General features: G+C 43.1%; 1 protein-coding gene across 3 annotated transcripts in view; it reads left to right on the top strand.

Moving 5' to 3' along the window:
- Positions 1 to 18,497, top strand: part of znrf3 (zinc and ring finger 3) — a 70,257-nt gene that overhangs the window by 38,008 nt on the left and 13,752 nt on the right. The gene's annotated exons all lie outside the window — the stretch shown is intronic.

Genomic DNA, 18,497 nt, shown 5'->3' with positions numbered 1-18,497 from the left:
TCATTCGCTGCATATTTGTTATACGGCCATATTCAGGGTAAAAATACTCAGACTTCCAGACCCAGAACACCCAGAATTTAGTGTTTTTTGTTTTTTTTTTTTATATCTGCTATCTACAGCCAAACTTCACATCTTGGACGTGAAAAGGATGAGAATTGGATTACTTTTTGCATGCAAACAGAATCTTGAAAGTCTCAAGGCTACAGATCAAAATAAACAGAAACGCTATCAGGTGTGTATTGAATGTTTGGGCTTGAGACATTTTTTGGCTCGGGGAGTGACGGAGCAGAAATGTGCAGACGGCTCTGCGTTGTTTTGTGTTTTTATATATAGACGGCCCGGCCCCTTTGCTACAGTCAAGCTAAAGAAAATTCTTTCTCCCACTTAATTAAAAACCTTTTAAGAATTTATCTTTTGATCTTTTTGTAGTCACGCAGACAATTCACAGAGGGATGATTTTGTTTTATTTTCCTTTTTTACTTCCCATTGCTGGAAGAATGAAGGTTGAACTGAATCCCTCCCTTGTCTCTCATCACCCCCCCTCCCTCCTCCAGTGCCCAGACCCCTCTGGAGTCTCCGAGTGGTATTTTATCATGCTTTAATTAAGTGTTCCTCTTAATGGAATGTACCAACATTCCCCAGAGGATGGGGGATGGAGGGGGGGAGTGGGGGGGGTGTTTCTGGCTATAGTCTCATTTATCCTGTGCATGCCCGGTGACAGAAAGAGAGCAGCCATTCATAATTTAAGGAGCCCTTGTACCATATAGACATGCTAATGGTGCACTTTCTCCGGTGACGGCTGCTGCTACCTAACAGATGCTTATAGTGAGACCTGAAAACTGACCTAATGTTCGGCGCTCACACACTCTCTCTCTCTCTCTCTCTTCGACTGCAGCTAAGAATATATCCATCTCAGCGGCGGCTTCGCTCACTAGTAAATGGCCTTCACACGGGTAATGCATCCATGTTTGAGGGGTGTTTAACAGTTCCAGAGGGAAACCAAGGAAACTATAACTGGTTTACAAAAGTAGTTTCTATTTACCACCACTATAATTGTCATGGGAACTGAATGCCTGTCATGAGAACGGTATGCCTGTAGGACGGTAAGACTGACAGGGTTTCAGCCTATAAAAAATGATGATTTTAATGGTAAGTAGGGGATGTTTTTAATACTGTAAGCATACTGATACCTGGTCTCTTGTGGCTAGCTACAGGTATGTAACATCAGATAGGATGCTAAGTCAAAAGGGCAGCGATTCAATACCAGCTTGTCTTTTGTTTAATTGTTGTTGAGATTAAGGCTTTATGGAACAAATAAAAACAGGAAAGATGGAAAACACAGGGTGGACATTCAGACCCAGAATGTTTTGGGTACAGGGCATGTGCCTTAGCCAACTGAGCCACAAGGGCGCCCGGAGTACCAGAAACCCACACCTTCCGCCCAGTGGAACCAGTCAAAGCAGAGCGCTAATGAGCAGGCCATTTTTATACATTCTGAGTTTGGTGCTTCACTAAGGGACAGTGTAGTGAGGATGGCAGGAACCTTGCCCTGTGACCTTTTGGCCTCCAGCCAGCCTCCCTAACCTCTACACCACTCTAGCTCCTCTGTGTTTATTCAGCCAGGACTATAATTAGAGGAGGGAAAGCCCATTGTTGCATCTTGACAGACCCTCGCCCCGGGGCCCGAACACAGCTGGGTGCTTTGCGTTGGCACCGCCGCTTTTGCCAGGCCAGACAGCGCAGTGTTTACCCCCTGCCAGTCTGCTTACTCTGCCCAGCCAGCCAGGCCACCGTGCCCAGCCCCAGTCCGGATACTATGCCCACTCTTACACACACACACACACTCACCCCGCCTGGTCTGGCCTCATGCGTGGCAACCCCACACCTCCCCCACTCGCCCTACCCGACTGGCCCCTGTCTGAACCCAAGAGCCCACTCCACTTTGCTACCACTTTGCCACCAACAGTGTCGGGGTCTTGTCTGGTCAATTTAGATTCCATTCAATTACAAAAAATCCCAGTGAATGCACAAAACGGAATCGCAGGGAAAACACGCTGTTTACTCTAATCCATGTCTAAATATAAAGTGTCTGGGAACACAAGGACCCCCCCCCCGCTGTGCTTAGGAGCTGGTCAACGTGTACGAAGGGGCGTTCCTCTCCTCTATTTAAAGTCGGCTGCACACAAGGATGGGGTTTGCTTTTATTTTAAGTGTCCGGTCCTAATTGGCTGATGCATATGGTCATACAGATAGCTTTTAAAGCAAAACATGATTGAGGAAGCATTTCTGGTTTAAAAGGGATGAGCATTCACTGTCTAGGTTCTGCAGGTCTTTGCATAGTTTGTGTAGTTTCTTTTTTTCTCTTTAATCTTTATTCCTTACTTGACTTAAAAGAAATCCTGCACAGTTCCTTATATGCTGCTGATGCTGCTGTCAATATTAAACCAATGTGATTTTAGCTCTTACTAAATTATCCAGCTGAGCGACTTAAGGATTTCTCACTGTTGCAGAGATGCTCTGACATCAGCGAATATCAGCAGTAGAGGAAGAGGAGGAAAAGAGGGCAGTCGTGCCGGGCCTCTGAAGTCCACAAGCAAACCCTCACAAAAGTGCTGGCGTGTCATATATATGTACACAGTTTTTTCCTGCACTTCCTGTCTGGTTCCTGTGAGAGCTGCAGGACTGGTAAACCTCTGACCTCTGTGTGCCACAGCAGTAGCCCTCCCCCAACAGCAAGAAAAGCCAAGAGCATATCGCTTCATACTGTAGCTAATTAAATGTGTTTGAGACAGTGTTCGAAGCGGTTTGGTGACACTGAAAGGTGTCCCAGCGCTAGCAGAACACACACGCAAGTAGTTTAGTTAGAGCTTATCAAGTCTCTGTTTTCTCTGAGGTGTTTGTCGATGTTGTAAATCATGCTCACACCTCCGCATGCATGTATCCATTCTCAATTTGAACTATTTATTGCAGTCAATAACATATTCTCGGTTGTCATTTCCTCCCTGCTGCTTCTCAGAACTGGCCTCCCTCCCTACTTCTCTACACTGTCTTTTCACACACATACACTGCGATTTTTGGCAGCGCCTCTGGAACATGAACTCATGCCACTGGCTTTCATTGGTGGCCCAGGCTGGTCGGGGTCTTTGTCGCCGTGCCAGTGAGATATCTCCTCTTTCAAGTACCGCGATGTCAGTCCAATGGCCACACGGGGCCTTAGCATGCCGGCTTTTTCCCCCTTTCATCCTGCCCGCGCTCTCATGACATCAGCCCCCCAACTCGGGCAGCCAAGGGAGGAAGGGCAGAGGAATGGAGCGGTGGCGGATAGAGAAAGGAGTGGGAGTTAGAGGACAGAGTGAAGGGAAAGAGGTTGGGGGCTTGGCTTCTCGAGAAGATGACGAAGGCGAATGTGTCTGGTTTGGTAAGTGGGTGGCTGGGATTTGTGTCTCGCTTGGTACAACTTTTTTTTTTTTTTTTTTTTTTTTTGTATGCACATAAGCAGAAAAATGCGACCCATCCTCCCACACAGCCCTGCAGCTTGTGTAAAGCAAGCCTCTTGGCTGGCATAGCATGTAAATCTCGCTGGTATGCGCTTGTTGTGTGTGGCCTGGCGCTGCCCTTGACCAGCTCGTCTCTGAACCACGATCAGTTCCACCTTAAACACCAGCCAAAGACAACATTTCATTGCAGCGGAGCGCAAGACAGGCCGCTACAAAGCACTTAAAAATAACTAGAGCAACAAGAAAAGTTTCAAGATCTTTATTGACATATCCTCCCAGAAATAAAGCTAGCTACTTTAAAGTTTTTGCCAGAGGCACACAACCATAAAATGTGTATCCTGTGTGGGAAGCTCTGTCTTTGACACACATACAAACATAATCCTAAAACCACAGTTGCCATGGAACAATGTGAGCGGGCAGAGGACTATGTCTTCTACCGTGGCCCTCAAGTTGGCACTATGGGACAGCACGCCAGAGCAAACAGCTGCTGCTTCTTAGTGCTAAGTGGCTTTTGGACTCTAACTGTGTCTGGCATCTCGGCCAGAGCTGCAGAGAGGGTGTAGTGTGTGTATGTGAGTGGAATGATGGGGACATAGAAAGTACACGAGGCCTACAAGGATGGGGTGTGTGTGCGTCTGAAGAAGAGAAAGCCCTGCATTAAAAAAGAAAGAAATGGCAACAGACAGATGAGTGTGATATCGCGGTCGACTGGCTCCGAGCCTGCGGCCAGGTTAGCTGTCCTACACACTCAGGTGTGTGTTAGAGGTCGTGTCGAGGCCACGGCATTGCCAGTAGGGTGTCATGCCGCAGGGCCTGTTGTAAAAAGGCGCTTCAATGCTGGATTGAACTGGCTGGATTTTGGCCTTGTTTTCAGACCACTTCTAATACACTGTGTTGCCCTTCATGGTTTGCAATGTTGTCTGATCGGTGGGTGTATTTGTTGATGTTGTGTATGTGTGCACGCATTAGCTCATCCACTGTTTATCAGTCTGGATAAGAAGAAGTAGAAGCCTGGCGAATCAGCTTGTGTTTTGATGCAGACGGTTGAATGACTCACTGTCTCTCTCATCACTTTCTTCTCACTCCTTTCCACTTTTATGCCTTTCCTCTCCTCGCCTCTCACTGCAAAGATCTTTTAGCGAGGCAGAGAGCCTTGACAACAGATAGGAAATTGATGTAGTTTACACTGTGCAGTCTCCAGAATGTTTTGTTAAATTGCAGTGAAACCACAATAGTGATTGATTTACTTCAGTGGCTTTTGTTCAGTACCGATGAAGCTTGTTTCTTCCTTAAAGCTCTCAAAAGAAATCTTTTCATGGTGTAGCCATAAAGATGTAAGAAGGATATCGATAACACAATTTTCCCCTATGCTATTCCTGAAAATGATAGGGTTTACTTCTTTTCAGTTGAGTGCAGCGAATTGAAAGTCAATTCTGGGCTGTTTAAATCAGAGCAGCGAACATTGGCAGCTGTAGCCTGAAGTGTAATGGTGACTAATGTTGTAGTAACTTCATGAACTTCTCTTCCTTGTTAGATGTAGCAGTTTGAGGGCAGATTTCAACTTTCTCTTCAGTTCCTTTCCTCGAAATTATGTTGCCCTCTAAAAATGTGCTATATGTTTTTTTTGTCAAGTTCACGGATTACAGAAAATATTTTAAAGGTTGCAAATCCCCCACAAAAACATTAAAAAACCTGAAAGTTCTCACAGACTATTTAAACTCACTACAGGGCACTCAATAAATGATCAATAACCAATTGCATTCACAATGTTTTGATACCGTAGTAGCCCTAAACACCAAATTAAAAACTGGAAAATGAAAAAGTTATAGGACAGAAACAAATGTAACCAATCAGCAGCATCTGGCTAGCTTAGCAGTGTTAAGGGGTAAACTCTTTTGCTTCCTCTCCACCTGCCCCTTGCCCCAAACATGCTTGCACAAACACTTTCAAACACCGCAGCATGGAGGGGAGAGGTAGAAAGAGAAATTGAAAAAGAGAGGAGGAGCAGCAGGGAGAGAAGAAAAAAGAGAGAGAGAGAGAGAGAGAGAAAAAAGCTTGTGAAGCGCGGCGCACTCAGGGGCCTGCCTCTTGGGCTCTCCTTTCATGTTTGTGTACGCCTCAACTTGCTGATATTATCTTGGCCGCTCTTCCTGGTGGGGTGTCGGGAGAGGTTTCCACTGTGACCAGGCAGGGGCCTCTCTCTCTCTCTCTCTCTCTCTCTCTCTCTCTCTCTCTCTCTCTCTCACTCACTGTGTCTCTGCATGTCTTTCTCCCTCTCTCACCCCCCCTCTCTCTTAGGCTGCGTTGGAACCCGCACCCACCTTCCTACGTCGATCCCCAACCACCCCCCCCCCCTCCTCCTGAAAAAAAAAAAAAAAAAAAAAGTGCCTCTCCTAAATCACTGCCTCACCACGTTTCACGGCGCTTGGAGGCGCCCGGGATCCCACAGAGCTGGTTTCCATGGTCACTGGGAAGCTCCTTGTGTCATGTGGCTCAAAGTGAGCCGTCCCTGGGCCGAATTACCCAGCTTTCAATGGGAGGCCAAATGACCATTATTAGACTTCACAGCTCAGGCCCCTATTTAAAGAGAGAAGAAAGGAGCCCCGGGGACTTAAGATGAGAGAGAGATGGAGGGAGAGAGAGAAGGCGAGGGGAGAAAAAAGAGTGAGGAGAAGAAGAGAGGAGGGGAAATGAGAGGAAAGACAAGAAAAGTACCCTTATCACCGCTGCGGAGTAGTTTCTACTTCTTTTTTTCCCCCACTCTTACATTGATTTTTAGTTCTTAATCACGATTGTTATTTGAAAGTCAGACACCAGCCGCAGCTAAAGCTCTCCTGTCTGTCAAACAGCACCCAGAAAGACGGGGCGGCGCTGGATCAAAAAGATGAGCCGTGGAAAAAGTAAATCTTAGTAAAGATAGAACCAGACATCCACCCACGTCAACCAAAGCCCTGTCTTTTCTCTCTTCATCTCCGTCTAAGCCGGTTGCTTTGTAGGGGGAATGCGCTTGTGTGTGTGTGTGTGTGCGTGAGAATCCTCGTGTCCTGCGCCCCGCTGTGTATGTCAGGGCCATGTTGTCTTTAAGGCTCGGGCCCATGGCCTGGCACGGAAGCTGGAAACTGAAGCCCCCCCCCCCCCCCCCCTCCCCTGGTCCCCGCACAGCTAATCTGAGGCCTCTCCCCGCTATAGATGATTCCTTCACCGGAGGGTTAGCGGGGGTGAAAATGGCATCCTGCTCTTGTGGTTTAAAACTTTTCTTTTATGCTCCGCCAGGGAGCCAAGGTTGGGCCTAGCAAAAGGAGATGGAGAAGAAGTGGTGTGTGTATATGTGTGTGTGTGTGTGTGTGGGTGTATGAGGGCGACATTAAAGCTGAGACAGTGAGGTAATGGAAGGAGAGAGAAAGAGAAACATGGAGATAAGGAGGGCAGGAATTCACCTGGCAGACGCCGGGAGATATTAGTATCATTTATTAGAGACCAATATAGCGATAAAATTTCAATGGGACATCTGGATGGTGGTTGTCCATGGTTAAATGTGACTTTATGATCAGCGGTGGATGAAGTTTTTTACTTAATAAGAAGGTTTAATAAATTTGTTTGAAAAGTAGAGTAAAAAGTACAATAGTTACCACTGAAATGTGGTAAAGTAGAAGTATAAAGTACCTCAAAACCGGAGTACGCTACATGAGTAAATGTACTTTTTCACCCGTCGGAAGGATCTGGCAGTTTAATTGTTGACTAAGATACAGTCATATAGATTGACTTGGTGAGATAAGTCGTAACTGAATGAGGTAAACACTGGAATATTGCACCATCTCGCTGCCATGGTTTGTTCAAATCCTTTTTACAGCCACAGACATTTCCTGCTTTGATGTTATCTTTATTGGGACACAACAAAAGGAAAGGTGCATGCAATGTCAGATGAAGATAAGAAATCCAGTTCACTGTTATAAAAAAAAAAAAAAAAAAAGGCAGTTACCCCACCTTTTTTGGTCAGTTTTTTTGTGACTGGTTCAACCAGAAATGATGATTTCTACCTTTTCAGATTTGTTTTATCTGAATGTGTTTCAATGTGCATGACGATGTAAAGTTCAGTCATCCGGTATATCGCGAGAAACAGGCGAAGATTAGAAGAAAGTTTCAAACAAACACATTATTTCTTTGTATTTTTTTTTTTTCTATCCTGTGAACCATCTCTGGAACCCTTAGACTTGAGTGGTGAGGTTTTGAACTCCTATCATAGATGACTTAATGCCCCATTGAACCGCAGCACATACCGCACCTTTTCTTAGACCACTACTTTTGCTCCACTTTCATTCTGCCATCAAAAGGCAAAGCATTTGCAGTCTATCCTTTCAAGTTTGACAGTGATAGATCTCATCAAAGGGATATCTGTCAGTCTGAAGAAAGTTTCAAGCATTTTATGAACCCAGTAGCACCTTCTGCAGCACTTTCCTTTTACATTTCACCGCTCTGAGATGAAATAAACAACCAAAGTCAATAGCAGGCGGCTACGCAGCGGGAGAAAAAAGAGGTACAGTTAAGAAAGGAGGCTACATGGGGGTTAGAGGGCCGAGTCCTGACCTGCTCTGCCTTGTTTGCCCAGGGAAAGCAGGCGGCGGCGGCGGCGGCAGCAGCAACACCCCTCCATCTGCAGCAGGATAGATGCAACAACAGCAAGTTCTCTTTCATGCATGCAGGGACATGGTCTCCTAAAGCAGCTTCAAGGCAGAGAGAGATTAGAGAAAACCCGTATGACTGCAGACGAATTAAGAGAAGGAGCAAAGTGGCTGTTTACTGAGACGCCTCAGCTCAACTCAGATCACTATATTCTGACATAGTGTGAATTCACACTGTAGCATCCTGGGTAAAGGGAAGCACAGATGCTGCCATGTTACTGTCTAGTTTTGTAGTCATGTTCAGGTTATACTGTTAATATGACGCTATGGTTTCTGTGGGTTTAGTAATGATGCATGTAGCTAAGAATTTACTAAATGTGGCGTTCATGTCAGCTGTTAATGACAGGTGCACCTGTGTGGTTGGATATTGTAGTTACAGTAGTTCACTGTTTAAGGCTGGAAAACTACTGTTGACTTAATGAGCAGTTAGTTATAGTTGTTGGAGGTAAAAAGCCAATGTTCTAGTCTAACAGCAGTGTTTCTTAATTTAGCATACACCAAGGCTGGATTCCCAAGCAGCCAAGTTTGGCAACTGCCTCGGGGAAATGACTTTGTGGTAATCTAATAAATTGCGAAGTCATTTGGTATATTAACCTCAACAACACAATAAAAACTGAAATGCTAAATCCCCCGAAGGCTCACACAGCTTTACCTAATGTTGCAACCCTGTCTTATAAAGGAGTCCTGTGTCAAAATCTACTTTTAATACCTTTTTAATATTTCAGTTATGTTCTTGAATTAATTTGTGTTTAAAATGATTTCTGCAAACTAACACCACATTCAGGAATACTGCTTGGTGCTTGGTGCAAAATGGGTTCGGGTGCACCACAACAAAGGCCCACAGCTCATTTTTTCCATGGGACATTATCATGAATCAATTGGCCCCGGCGTAGACTCTTGCCCAGAGTAATATGTGTCACGTATCGCAAAAAAAAATATTATGGCATATAAAACACCTCATCGGCTTCCCGTGTGAAGGCCAAAGTCCCTCCAGAAGTAGAGCGGCACCTCAGCTTTCTTCCGTGTACTAACGCAACCTTTAAGGCCTTTTTTATGCCCTTTTTTATATGTACCAGAAGTGAACGCATCTTTATTTAGTTCAAGTCACTGAGTAACTGTATTATTTTCATCAGGTTGCTGATTTGCTCATGTTGTCATGCTGGAGGCGACTAGCCGTTATCTCCTGGCGTCTTCGGACGCTACATTGCATAACATATGCTTTCGACATAATCACAAATTTACTACTTGAATTCGTACGCCTTTTATAAACCAATCTCGCAATTCAGAAAGGACAACATTAAAACAAGTGGTCTCTGTAATATCACTGATGTAATGGACATCTGCTGTTTGAATAAAGGACATCTGGAGTCCAGGTGCAGGACTAATATGACACGTATGAATACGGTGAATGGCTCTTCACCCTGACAAATTATTGATGTATTAAAATATTATATAATATGGAGGAAATATAAACTCCAATGGGGAGTAGGGGAGTCAAGATAATACAGGCTATGTTGAATGCTATCTCAAACTAGCTTGTAACATAAATTTAACTTCTTTGTGTGTGTGTGTGTGTGTTCAAGGCTGTAAGAGATTTCTCCCCCAAACTCTTTGTTGGGAAAAAAATGGAATCCCATCGAATAAAAACACTTAAGATTTGATCTCATATGTGCCAGTACACAGTCGAGCATAAATCACGTGCTTCCGTTGTCTTTACTTGTTCCCAACGTTATCGTCCTCCCTCCATTTACTTCTTCCCTCCGTCTGACAGCCCCTCATCTCGTGAAAAGTATGGTAATCCTGAATTTTCAATAAGTTTTTGGTGCCTTCAGGTGTTCCTTGGAGAGTTTAAGACTAAAAAAAGAACCTAGTATCAAAATTTCTATTTCTTATCCCAAGTTATTTCCTACCTCACGTATCAAACATCTTGTCTTACTGCTGCAGAGAAGAGAGATTAAAACTTTAATGGCTTTTGACTGATAAAACAGATAATCTCAAAAAATTATATCAGTATTTTTCTCCTTCAATATTTTGCACACATAAAAAAAAAAAAACAGGTATGGCCGTCACTAATTATCTCAGTATATATCTCGCCAAGAAGTCCGGTAATTTTATTTCAAACAACTTGTTGGAGAAGAGGCACTTAAAAGTAGTATTCTAGTCCCTAGCCGGAAAGCTTGTTTATTTTCCTGTGATTCACAAAGGGCCAGAGCCCAAAACCGGTAAGAAAACAACATGGGAGGGACGGAGAGGAAAAGTGGAGGAAATTTAATTAGCGGTTGTCCATTCCTCCAGCCCCAGCGTTTGGTCTCGGCAGGGCAGAGCAGCGGTGGGCAGCGGGAGGAGAGGAGGACTCAAAGGCTTCTTGATTAGTGGCAGACTGAGTCAATGCCTTTGCATCTGTGTGTTTATGTTTGTGTAAGTGTGTGTGCGCGCTCGCTCGACGCCACAAGACCTCAAACCGTGGAGAGAGAGAGAGAGAGAGAGACAGGAAATGCTGCCTGTGGTGCACAACAAGCAAGACAACCGTATATTTAGAGAGAGAAAGATGTGTAAATGCTCGGTATTTGACAGGAACTCTCGAGCCCGGCGGATGAGCCTCATCCATCATTTATTATTCGTCGCATCCTCGCGACGCTCGAAAGTGCTGCTGTGTCATTTCATCGCTAAAAACGCACTTGCTGGAAAATTATAGGAAAGTTGACTTGAAGAAAAAAAAAAGCTCAGAGGCTGATGAATGTCTGTTAGTTCATAGAAACCGCAGTGTTTCCTCAGGAATCCTTCATCACGGCCACACGATGACAAGTGTTTAAGTGTTTCAGAACAGTTTTCTTTGTTATGTTGCCCTGATGAAGGTGTTGTTGGTTTTTTTTTTTGTTCCAAAAAAAAAGTTTTCTAGTGTTCCATAATCCTGCAAGAGTAGATCATTTTTCTGCCTGTATAAGTCACTTTGTCAGCTAGGATGTCACTTCCTAAACCTTTTGACCTTTTTGACATGTTCTTTTCATGCTTCATACTGTTTATTTGTTGTTGTTGTTTTTTGCCTCCAAATCTCAATGTTTCTGGAAAGTAGGTTCAATATGACACCTGGGTTTTGATTCATCTTTTCAGTATCTTTGAGAACAAACATCATTTAACAAAGGAAATCCACAAAGTAGTTCATGCACATCCAACTATTCTATCAGGTGTGTTGGCAAGAGGACAAAAACGGTTCAAGTGATAAAAATTCAAAGCGTCTGGACACTGATGCTCCCAATAAAGATGGATTTGTCATATATTTTATATTAAGAAACTGAAGTACTTGATTTTTATCCCATCAATCAATATGTGACTGATATCTTAAAGTTATATGTTGTGATTTGATTTGTGAATGTAGTGTGTGACGTCTTTTTCTTGACAAAATAAGCCAAAGTTGTCATATACAACTTTCTAAGAACTTTGTCTAAATCAAATAAAGTCTAAAATTGGCAAAATGATGATTTTTTTTATCAGGGTCAAGAGTACGAATCAGACCAGGAATTCAATGACGAGTTTTGATATTAGTATCAAAGTTTGATAACCAGTAATCTATGAATTTGCAGTTTTGGCCCTTTCAGTGTTTTTACGGAAGTTTCCAGCCAAAAGGTCAGAATTTAGTACAGTACGGGAGGTGTACGAGAGAGAGAGACAGTATGTATGAGTGTTATGATGAAAGAGAGGGAGCGCTCCCCAGTACACCTCTCTCTCTATCTCTCTCTCTCTCTCTCTCGACTCTTTAATGGGAGCCGGCTCTTTGCCAAGTTCCACTGGCAGGCCTCCTCAGAGGTGCCCCCATACACACACACACACACACACACACACACACACACACATTTTGATAGCACAATTCACTTGTATAATTCTGGTTATGCAATGGTCAGTCGGTGAATGGCCACCCCACATTGTGCGCTGAGGCAGAGACAGAAATGGAGGAGGAGGAGGGGGGTAGTGGTTACTGGTAGGGAAAGATGAGGCGAAGAAGAGGAAAAGAAGAAATACTGAACGATTATAGAGTCATTTTTAGCTTTAAAGACAGTTGGAGAACTGATGTTAGAAGCATCGCTGGAGAAAACCTGCTGTTCTTATGCTTTTGTCCCCCCTAGAGATTTCTGTTTCTCTCTCCAAACCTGACATTACTGTCTTAAAGAGACTGTTCACACCCATCTAGGAGATGGCCACCTTGTGAAACACATCTTCCCCCTAAAGGAGATAAATGCAATGGGCTCATCTCATCATCGTTTTTTCCACAACTCTGTTTCCCATTTGGGGATTTAAACCAGTGGAAATAAGAGACTTCACCCATGGGAACTGATTTTGCCTCAGGGAGGAAGACACAGTGAGAGATAGTCATTACATACTGTGTGTGTGTGTGTGTGTGTGTGTGAGTGCGTGCGTGTGTGTGCATGCGCATGCTACCTGGTCTTGTACATGATGTACACCAGGGAGGCATGATTGGGGATCAGTGTACCTGGGGCGGGCCTCGTCTTTGTCTGATGGTGAGGTCATTACATCCGCCCCAAATCTCTTTCTCTCTCTCTCTCTCTCTCTCTCTCTCTCTCTCTCTCTCTCTCTCTCTCTCTCTCTCTCTCTCTCTCTCTCTCTCTCTCTCTCTCGGTCTTCCTGCACTGATGGTGCCGTTTACCCACAAACCGCTACGTTTCTCCATATTGGCACCGTGAGCCAATATTTCAACCTGTTCTGCACTCAGTAGTTTTTAAAAATTTCTGCACTTGTGCCGACACCACCTGACATTCAGTGCAGATACAAAAACTTTATAGATCACATGACTTTGAGAAATATACACATGTTTTTCGACAAAACACTTTGACCAAAATCAGCCATACAGGAACTTTGCCTCATTTAAATCACAAACTATCAAGACTATAAATCTGACCACATATTCGATGATTGATCCAGCCTGATCTGCAGTATGTCACAGAGCTCATGCAGGTGTTTGATTATATATATATGTGCTGACTATTTCACAGTGGGATTTAACAGTGAGTTATGTGGACCACACTTTCACATCTTCATTCACAACATCTTTCAAAGGACAGCGTCTAAGGCGTCTTGATTGGTGCTTGAGGTACAAAGACTTTAATATTCAGTCATGATTGAAAATTTGGAAAAAAAGGAAATAAATTGAAACACATTATTATTGCCGTAATGACACAATATAATAAGAGTCATGTAGAGGATTTAGCTCTGACAAGGACAGCAGTGAAGAAGATCAAACATCTAGCGGTTAAAGAGCCAGATATTTCTCTCAGGGGTTGGTGGAGACCAAACCAGAGTTTATGTTGGACACCCGGCATTCTTCAGGTGGACAGAATGAATGTCAATGATGCTTTGAGTTTGCTGGATGTTTAATGGGTGTGTGTAAGCCAACACGTTAGCCTTCATAAGCCAGAGATTTGTGTTGGCGATATACCTGTCGGAGTGTTTTGATATTTTTCTGCCCCCTAGTGGCCAAGCATTGCTTATTGCAGCTTTAAGCTTAAAGATCCCCTCCGGACATGTTTTAAGACATAAAAATACTTGTTATACTTTGTGTCTAATGTGTTTTTTCCACAAAAAAAGTTCATTTATGTCACAAAAATCCTTAAAATGACATCAACTGCTTCTCCTACGTTTCATACTGGACCACGATTTGGCTCCAAACTAGTTGTGATGTCACAAATCACACTCGTAGGCCCGCTCCTTAAAATCAGATCTCAAGGTGAGCACACAGAAACTCTACATACATTGTTCTGCACACGAAGCTCAAACACTTAAGTAACAGTAAGAAAAACTTCTTTTTGACCTGAGGGGGGACTTTAAGATCTCATTTTGATTAATTTTATCTCGTGAACTGAACTCAGATGGGCGCCTGGACTTGCAGACACTTAATAATCAGCTCTGTGTGTTCACTTCCTGACCTAACCTCTTATCTGCAGTTTGATATTAATGGCAGTCACTGAGCTCACTGAGCACTTCAAGTGATTCTTTCCCCTGTGTGTTTATGTTGGGTAAACTGCCCGTTTATACGAAGCCGGCCGAATGGAGAGCAGCTCGAGGAGGCTAGCTGGCCCCTGTCATCCACCGGTGTGACACACAAGTGGATTTTTATGTGCTTCGTAAACATTTTGCATGCAGTTTGACAAATGGTGCCTCAGATGTCCAGGGACTTGTGTAAAACGCTCCAGCTGGGGGCTTAACAGCATCCGCATTAATATTAAACAGGAATATGGGAGAGTTCAAAAGTTTGGGACGGTCAGGGGGGGGAGAGAAACTGAACAATGACTTGTTAAACTCTCAAAGGGACGCACGTTCACCAGAGAAAGTTTTTTACCTCCTTCTTTTTTAACCTGCAAAACAGGGATGAAAATTAACAGCCGTGACTGAAAACCTTTAAATATGAGCGGGAAGGGATTCATGAAAAGAAGTTATTGGCAGGATTAAGCTCAACAAGGTTATTTGAGTTCATGTTATACCCTTGTAAAATGTTTTTTTTTTTTTCAGAATAGTGTTTATGTGTCTGTGGGAACAGGGACGTCCTTTTTCGGAGCTGTCATGACACGGCAGATAGCGAATCCAGCACGGTGAGAGTGTCAAACCAGTTGATTACATGTCACAGAGCCAATACGATTATGTGGAGTATCTGTAAACAGAATAACATGTTATGACAGATTTAACAGTCTGTCAGTGAGGTGTTAACATCAAACGGTAGGAGATCAGGAAGATGTTGAGTAATGCGCTTGACGAACAGGGTAAATGACTGAATTCTGGCGTAATGAAAAAACGCCGAGATAACACGGATGACGCCATGTGTGAAAGTACAGTATGTACGAGCGAAATGAATGAGAAAGAGGTGGAACATAGTTTTAATGTCTCTCTCTCCGGGCTCCGCCAGCTCGCAATCAGATGACACATTGCCACGTTGAAAACTTTGATTTTTTTTTTATTTTAGTTGATTGTAAATAATGTCTTGGCACACACACACGCGCGCGTTCGCTCTGAGAGGGAGAGTGGGGAGAAAAAGGCAACCACATATAAGAAAATCCATGGGAGAAAAGTATGCCTTTATCTTTTAATAAACCGTAAAGCCAGGAGGCAACATGAAATTACAGCATAATAGCAGTGGAGAGTCTTCTGAAGACTTAATTGCCTTAATTATAGCAGTGCGGGGAGAGAGAGAGAGAGAGAGAGAGAGGGGAAGGAAAGCAGGAGGAGGAGGAGGAGGAGGAGGAGGAAAGAAAAAGGAGGGAAGCAGAGGAAAGTAGAAAAGAAAGAGGGAGCGAGGTGATAGAGGAACTAGTGCATGAGCCAGATGTTGCAGGTGTAATCCAGGTGTGTGTGTATCTGTCTATTTGAACACATAACCTCCTGTCTCATATATATATATATATTTTTTTTACATGTATGCACACATTTACACACATTTGCACCGTCCTGTAACCGCCTGCTGTGTTCAACATGAGAATCCTCAGTCCATGTGAACGACGGAGCGAGAGCCTACGCTGAGAAAAAGTCTCTTTTCCAGACGAGTGAAAATGTCTCCCTCAGATCTTACAAGCTGGCAGGCTTACTTAGGGATGCTAAACATAGCTTTCATTTTCCTCTGTGTCTAGACTGGCTTCTCAGTACTCTCTGCTGCGGTTTTCGTTCACTCAGGGAAGATTGTACCCTAATTCTCATGCCTCCAAGCCAGCGGGAAGTTTGTTTAGCCAGCAGTGTTGTGAAGTACCTGTGAAACCCCCACCGCACACCCCGTGTGTTGAGGTTGAGAGTTTAGCTGATTTTTTTTTTGGAGCATGGATGACTGATCAAAGGACTCGGGACAATATTAGCAGGAGAGAAAGTTCCTGATTAGCAGCCTTCTTTCTATTAGTCTCAAGATTATACCTTTATTTTATTGTTACAGGTGTATTGCTATGTGTATAAAGCTCAAATCTTAAAAAATGCTACTTGCCACTCCCTTATTGGCTGAAAAATTCATGCATCTTAATAACTTTTCCAATTTCTGAGCATAAATGACAGGCTGTGGGCTAGTGATCATGTTTCAGCCTTGAGAAGAATATTAGCTGTGTGCTTTTTGCAGGATTTCAAATGGTGCAAGTTTCTGATGACCCGTCTACTTTGTCTGAAAGGTTGTTGTGTGTTTGTATAAAGCTCTTTGCACTCTGATAGCTAAAAAAAGTGACGAGGTTTGAACAATTTTTCTTGATTTTTGATAGTTAAACATCATTATCAGTGCCTTTTTTTTTTTTCTAGGATTTCGAGGATTTTCACTTTCCCATTCCTGCTGCAGTTTCTCTGAAAGTTTATAGCTTGAATTATTTTTAGAGATGCTCAGATCTTAAATAAACTGCAACCTGCCAAACTCTTCTTTGCACTCTGACGGTTAAAAAAAGAGCAAGATTTCAACAATTTCTCCCAGAGTCGGTGTCTTATCGCAGCCTTCGGCGTCGAAATATTGGATTCCTGAAATGACACAATCATCTTTAATCCTGAATGAGAGGATCAGAGCGTCATCTAAGTGGCATCGACTTCACCCTGATAAACTCGAGGAACAGACTTTTGAAATTCCTCTTCGATCTCAATGAAACTTTTATGAATGAAAGCTCTCCAGTGGTTTTTTTTTTTTGTAAAGTTGGCAGGGGAGAACTGACTGCTGTCTCGAATTGCTTGCACAATATCCCCTTACACAGGAGCTCTGCCACTTGAAATCCTATATAGCCGGTGTGAGTCAGTGAAGTAAACAGTATTTCCTCACTGAAGCGTTTTAAAACTTTGTAGCAACATGACAATTTTTTTTTTTATATTACAAACAGTCACAGTTCAAGAAGTATTTATCCTTCCTTTGGTGTCAGAGGTTGTAGTTTTTTTTTTTTTTTTTTTTTTTTTTAGGGCGGAGAAGGAGATGTGTCATGTTTTTTAAGAGAGAGCCAGTTTGCCTGTGGGTGCATTTTTGTTGTCGTCAGGCAAGTCCCTACACTGCAGCGCAGGCCTGCCCGAGTGGAGATTCTTTAGGAGGGAGATCTCCTTCTTCTGAAAGCGTCTTACCGAGAGCTATTAATTATTAACTGGGAGAGCTAACATCAAAGGAGCGAGACTTGTGCTGAATTAAATGGGGGGCTGGAGCCTGGCAGTGTGGAGCTGAGAGAAAACTGGGTGAGAGGGAAAAGCCGAGCGAGATTTCGCTCTCCTCGCTTTTGAACTTTCCAAGTACAAAAAAAAAGAAAGAAGAAAGAAAAGAGCGATGTTAGTTTATGTAAAGGAGGCAGGGAGAGAGAGAGAGAGAAAGAGAGAAAGTTGGAAGAGCTTGTATTTATAGCGCATGTCGCTGTTTTTTTTTTAATGTTTCAGTGTTTTTAATAAGGCTTTCATTCACTACTCGTAAAGATCGAATCAGTTTGCAGGGTTAATTAGTCTTTAATGAGCTATGAAAGCCAGATTCATAAACATCTTGTCTTTGGATTAAACCGAAGGGGAAATCTAATTGAGACGTAGCTCGTACGCTTCTGATGCATGATAACGTTTTCCTGAAGCGGATTTACACTCGAAGTTGAATTCATAGATCGTGGTACGTTTGCCGCCCATTATTATCAAAAGCTTTTTGTTAGTTTGGTTCTATTTCCCCTCCTGCTGTAACTTGTCCGTGCAGCAGTAGTCCCACCTAACTCCTCATACGGGACAGTATCTGCAGTGAAGAAGAAGATCTCAGGCCCATGCTTGTGTGTTGCAAGAGTTCATCTAATATATACAATATTTAGAGAATGCAAACACAGCTAGTTCTTTTTCTTGTTTTGGAGGATAAACAAGTGAAATGTGCCATGCTTACTGTTGGTGAAACTTTGGTAAAATTAAATCGCAACTTACTTAAGCTACATGTGCTACTTCTTAGACAGATATAGTTAATCATTAACCTCTGTCTGAAGATAATACACACAGGAAGTTGGTGAAATAACATAAGCACTGTAACAGTTACAAAGCTGCATCATGTTGTGCCGTGTAGCATTCGTCAGCTATATAAGAGTTCAGGAAATCAGCACTTCAGTATGAGCTTCAAAGCGAGCAGGAGACAACTAACAGAGCTGCAAAGAGGCCAAATTATGTATATAAATATAAACTTTGGATGAGTTTTTTTAAAAAAAAGTGTCAGATCATGCCAAACAAGCTGCCTCAAAAAAGAGGAACTACCATAAACCAATCGATTAGATTAATCAATAAGTTGTTTGGTCTTTAAAATGTCAGAAAATGATGAAAAATGTCCATCACTGTTTGTCGAAGCCCAAGATACAACCGCAAATGTCTTGTTTTG

This window comes from Thunnus maccoyii, chromosome 9 (assembly GCF_910596095.1).
Source record: "Thunnus maccoyii chromosome 9, fThuMac1.1, whole genome shotgun sequence".
Taxonomy (NCBI): domain Eukaryota; kingdom Metazoa; phylum Chordata; class Actinopteri; order Scombriformes; family Scombridae; genus Thunnus; species Thunnus maccoyii.
The sequence above is the reverse complement of the archived record's forward strand: the minus strand, read 5'-3'. Positions and strand labels throughout refer to the sequence as shown.